General features: G+C 38.9%; 1 non-coding gene across 1 annotated transcript; it reads right to left on the bottom strand.

The window, feature by feature from the left end:
- Positions 1-3,621: 3,621 nt before the first annotated feature.
- Positions 3,622-3,724, bottom strand: LOC142362341 (U6 spliceosomal RNA). The gene has a single exon (XR_012764968.1). It is a non-coding gene; the product is annotated as a U6 spliceosomal RNA (small nuclear RNA).
- Positions 3,725-5,689: the final 1,965 nt, after the last annotated feature.

The raw sequence follows: 5,689 nt of genomic DNA, 5'->3' as shown, positions 1-5,689 counted from the left end.
TTGACACTGCTTTGCTAAGAAGTTCTTACTTAAAAATGCACCCATAAAGAAATTAGATGAATGTTCTTGTGTGTTGTCATTATTTATGAGGAGTTTCCACCAAAAAACATTAAGAAAAGGTAATTTTTAGTCCTAAGGTTGCTATTCTCTAAAAATTCTCCACTGGGAATCAAGCACTGTTCTTGGAGAATGAGAAAGACAAGCCAAATATCCAATCAATAACTTATTTTTCTCGAGTTGCAAGTAGTAATGTTACCCTTACAAAACAGTCGTGAGATGAGAAACGACTTTATACTGAGCCTATAGGAATTAATGTATGATTGTGGGGTTTTTCCCCTTGCTTTGGGAGACAACACGAATAATTTACAGAGTCAGCCTTAGCTGAACATTTGCTTTTTAAGAATGAGAAATCCTTTTGTTGCTTCTCTCCCAAAAGATGAACTGAGAAGAAATCTATTCTCTCTGTACTTTCTGAATTTGTAACTTCCTTAGTGGAATGCACTATTTTCAGATTCTGCATTTTTTTCCTTACTTTCCTTGCTTTTGACTGTGCCCATAAAGTCAACCTTAGTTTAAACTTTATGTTGAAAATGGATGTTAAAACTGTACCAAGCTGTCTAGAAGCCAGCAATTCCATACACATAAAGGGGATGATGAAACAAGAATGGCAAGGTAAAACTAACCAGGATTTAACCTCTCTAATGGCTAAGTTTCTTCTCTTTCTGCAGCATAAGCAACGGTTCTACCACTGCAAATAGCCCTATTTATTCCCATAGACATTGCATTCACACTTCTGAAAGCAGAACTTAACACTGACATTGAATTGACATGGGCAGAAGAAACACATCCTGTATTTCGCAGTTCTTCTCTGACTTTGTCTTTCATTATGGAAATAATTTAGAAATTACTGCAGATAGTAGCAGTATAAACCTCTATCTCTAGTCTCCACGGCTATATAATTACTTAGGTAATTTCTTTCACCTTTAGTTCATGACTGCAAGAAAATAAGAGAAGGCAGGCACAAAGAGTTCCTTCAGCTTTCACTGGAATTATGTTGATCACCTACAGCCACAGAAACTTCCCCCAACAAATGCTACTGGGTAGAGTTTAATGGGGTACTACAGATAGAAACTGCAGATTAGTAGGTGGAAAGTAACTGTTCACTTTTTGTCTTGAGATACACAAGGAATCATATCCAGCAATCATTCTGGAGACAGTAGTCATTCACAGTGTTACCCTAGTTTTACTTCACATGTATAAGAAGACTTTATATATTGTAGAAATACAGTTTTGTTAATTTGTGGATTTGTTTCAATTTCAGAGTAAAATGAGCAGGCAAAATATGCATGTAGCATATCTATACTTGCCTTCACAAAAACTATTACAGTAGCTCTGAAAATTGCTGTACATAAATGAAACTGTAATTTTTATTTTAAAAATGCCTAACATTCAGCTACCTGCATTTCACTTAATGTTTTCAAACCACAAAGCAATAAAATCCATTGCTAAATGTTCTCATGAAGAGATTTCTGTGGGAGTAGGCATCTAATGTACCGTTTATGTCTGGTTTCTCTTCATTTCAACCAGTCCTAGAATAACAATATAAGAAGATAGATACATTGTATAAATAGCTAGGGACAGAGAGTGAAAAATTCTTATCTGAACTATTATACACTTCTACAACTGCAAATATTCACTGATTTCTTTGAAGATCATTTCATGTAGCTAAGATCAGATTTCATCCAGAGGGGAAAGAAGGAATGTAAAATATAAAATAAATACTATTTTTAAAGCAAGGTAATTTTCAATAGCTACTAAAAAAAAATTATTTGAAGTCTGATGCAAATTTAAAAAATACTAATGATGAATATTAGTTCCTTGATGTTTAAAACCCATGTAAAATTTGGAAAATGTATTTTATAACAGTAGTTGAGATTACAGCCAAACATGAATCAGAACAAAATTATTGCATATAGAATATTAGAATCATATAATCATAGGTTGAAAAAGACCTCTAAGATCATCAAATCCAACCATCCACCCAACAACATCATACCTACTAAACCATATCCCGAAGTGCCACATCTACATGTTTTTTGAACACCTCCAGGGATGGTGACTCAACCACCTCCCCGGGCAGCCTGTTCCAATGCCTGACTTCTCTTTCAGTAAAGAAAATTTTCCTAATATCTAATCTAAACCTCCCCTGATGCAACTTGAGGCCATTGCCTCTTGTCCTATTTCTAGTTAGCTGGGAGACCAACACCTGCCTCACTACCAGCTCCTTTCAGATAGTTGTAGAGAGCAGTAAGGTCTCCCCTCAGCCTCTTCTTCTCCAGAGTAGACAGCCCCAGCTCCCTCAGCCACTTACCATAAGACTTGTTCTCTAGACCACTCACAAGCCTCGTTCCCTTCTGTGGATACGCTCCAGCAACTCAATGTCCTTCTTGTAGTGAGGAGCCAAAAACTGAACACAGTATTAGAGGTGTGGCCTCACCAGCGCTGAGCACAGGAGCAAAATCACTTCCTTACTCTTGCTGGCCACACTATTCCTGATACAAGCCAAGATGCTGTTGGCCTTCTTGCCCACGTGGGCACACTGCTGGTTCATGTTGAGCCGGCTGTCAACCAACACCCCAAGGTCTTTTTCCAGTGAGCAGCTTTCCAGCTGTTCTTCCCCAAGCCTCTAGTGTTGCATGGGTTTGCTGTGACCCAAGTGCAAGACCCAGCATTTGGCCTTGTTGAACCTCATACGGTTGGCCTCAGCCCCTCGATCCAGCCTGTCCAGATCCCTCTGCAGAGCCTGTCTACCCTCCAGCAGATCAACAGTCTCACCCAACTCAGTGTCATCTGCAAACTTCCTGAGGGAGCACTCAATCCCCTCATCCAGATCATTGATAAAGATGTTAAACAAGACTGGATCCAAAACAGCCCTGGGGAACACCATTCGTGACCGGCCAGCAGCTGGATTTGACTCCATTTACCACCACTCTCTGCGCTTGGCCATTCAGCCAGTTCTTTATCTAGCAAAGTGTACACACATCCAAACCATGGGCAGCCAGTTTCTCCAGGAGGATGCTGTGGGGAACAACGTCAAAGGCCTTACTTACTAAAGTCCAGATAGACAACATCCACAGTCTTTCCCTCATCCACTAGGTGGGTCAGCTGGTCATCGAGGGAGATCAGGTTGGTCAAGCAAGACCTGCCTCTCACGAACCCATGCTGGCTGGGCCTGAACCCCTGGTTGTCCTTCACATGCCTGGTGAGCACACTCAGGATGAATCATACCATAATCTTGCCCGGCATCGAGGTCAGGCTGACAGGCCTGTAGTTCTCAGGATCCTCATTCCGGCCCTTCTTGTAGATGGGTGTCACATTAGCGATCCTTCAGTTATTTGGGACCTTCCCTGTTAGCCAGGACCACTGATAGATGATGAAGAGTGGCTTGGCCAGCTCCTTTGCCAGTTCCCTCAGCACTCTTGGGTGGATCCCATCCAACCCATAGACTTGTAAGTGCCCAGGTGGCATGGCAGGTGGTTAACTGCTTCCTCCTGCATTATGGGAGGTTTCTTCCACTCTCCTTCCCTATCTTCCAGCACTGGCATCTGACTATCCTCGGAAATAAATATGGAATGCTTCAAGAATTTGTGTGTCATTCTTGCGCAGGGGCCATGCTCATCTTCTCTGTATCACTCCAATTTTAATATATCTGCTGCGGAAACAAGCACAGAACTACATCACAGTATAACCCCAAACTGAAACTCCTTTTACAGCACAGGTTCTCTCATTCTTCAGGATTTCACAGTAGTCCTTTGCTTACAAATAAACAGGCAGTTGAATAGGTGTGAATTCTTCTATCAATCAGCACCAGCAGACATAAATAAATAGTGAAAGTATTTTATCACCATCATTTCACACAGCTGATAGTGTTTACTCAGTTCAGGGTCTTCATAGAGACAGCTACTTCTCATTAATGCAGAAAATTACATTCATGCAGGTCAGGGTTCAGGTAATTGGTGAAGTATGAGAAGGGAAGTATATGCTACAGTTGTCAGCCTCAAAATGAAGTGTGAATAAATATATCATTTTCAGTACATCATCCACAGCTGGTAATATGTGAAGAACACAAACGTTTTGCAGAATGCACAGTACTGTTGTGAAAGCGATACTGCTGTAAAAATAGTAACATTTCCCGGTGTGAAATGCTGCTGATATACTTCATTCCAAGCACCTTTAGGGAAAGATTTTCTAAATAGGAATTCACGTTCAATATCTGTCTATAGAAAATCTACAAAAACTAAGTAATTGTTTTTTAATGTAATTATTAAAGGGGCATCCACTGCTGTTAGTGGAAAATATTAAAACAGTTGAGCTTCTTGTGAAAGTTAAGAATGTGTGACCAATGTGATTTATGAAGCAAGGACCATGTAATCTATTTCAAGTTTGATGCAGCTATGTATTGCTAAATCAATTGTTCTCATAAATAAACTACAACCTGAAAAAGTAGAAATGTCATTCACTAATAGTTTCTAACAAGAGGATATAGGGAAACCAATCATAAGTTTGTGACTTTTAAAATAGCCATCTCAGTGATGTTCAATAACAAGGCAGTAGACACAGTGATTAGGTATTGGTAAGCATAGGTCATGAGGAACTGGGACAAGACCATTATCACACTTGTGAATTTAAGTAGGTATCAAATGCATGGGTACAGGAAAATATTTGGGGCAAGATGTGATTGTTGTGATGTGTAGGTATTTATGAATGCAATATCCCACTCTGTGGGATGAGACTATACTCCTAAAACATGTATTACGTATAACCTTTTCGGTACTCCTGGATGTAAAGTGGTGACACCACACTGTTCAAGATAGATAGAAAATAATGTGTGAGTCATCATGATACCAGAGCTGCAAGTCCTTATCAGCAATGAAAGTTACATCTCATGATACTATGATCCGTCTAAGAAATGTCAAACCAAACCATAATTAACTCCTTTCACCACTGCTGAGACATAAAAGTATCATCTGCCTGAAATTCTGTTAGATGCTTCAGTCATAAAGTAAGTTAAATGTTGTGGGTTTTGGGGAATCAAAGTACAGCACTGAGGCTGATAAAAATCTTAGCTAAATATACTGTTAGGTTTTCATCTCCATCCATTGACAAGACATCTGAAAAAATGCAATTGAGTCTGTTTAAGAGAATTTCTCCAAGTATACACAACAAACATTGAAATACTTAGCTATAATTCAAATCATTATGCAAAAGTGTCAGTGAGAGGTCCATGTGTTTCCGGATCCTGATTTGAGATAAAATTGGCCGTTTAGCTGTAATAAGTCATTATTTGATTTTTTTTTTTAAACAGTTTCATTCTGTTTTGTTCCACTAAGATTTCAAGTGAGGAACTGACAATGTCAGGAAGAATATTGGAGGAAAAAGCTTTGATTTGTAATTCCTGACCCTCTCGGATATGAATTACGTGACTACACATAAATGCAGGCTTATTTGACCTGTTGTTGTTACAACTCATTATTACGCTCTCTGGGAGTAGGAAAAACACATCTTCCCTGAGACATCCAATTATAAACACAAGAAGTTGTCATTCTGAAAAATTAGTTTTTAATTTCTCAAATATTTTACAGTTCAAAAGGTTAAAAAAAAATAATTGGGTTAAATTTTTTTTATCAAA

Source organism: Opisthocomus hoazin, chromosome 8 (genome assembly GCF_030867145.1).
Source record: "Opisthocomus hoazin isolate bOpiHoa1 chromosome 8, bOpiHoa1.hap1, whole genome shotgun sequence".
Classification (NCBI taxonomy): domain Eukaryota; kingdom Metazoa; phylum Chordata; class Aves; order Opisthocomiformes; family Opisthocomidae; genus Opisthocomus; species Opisthocomus hoazin.
Note: the sequence above shows the minus strand (reverse complement) of the source record. Positions and strands in the feature narration are given on the sequence as shown.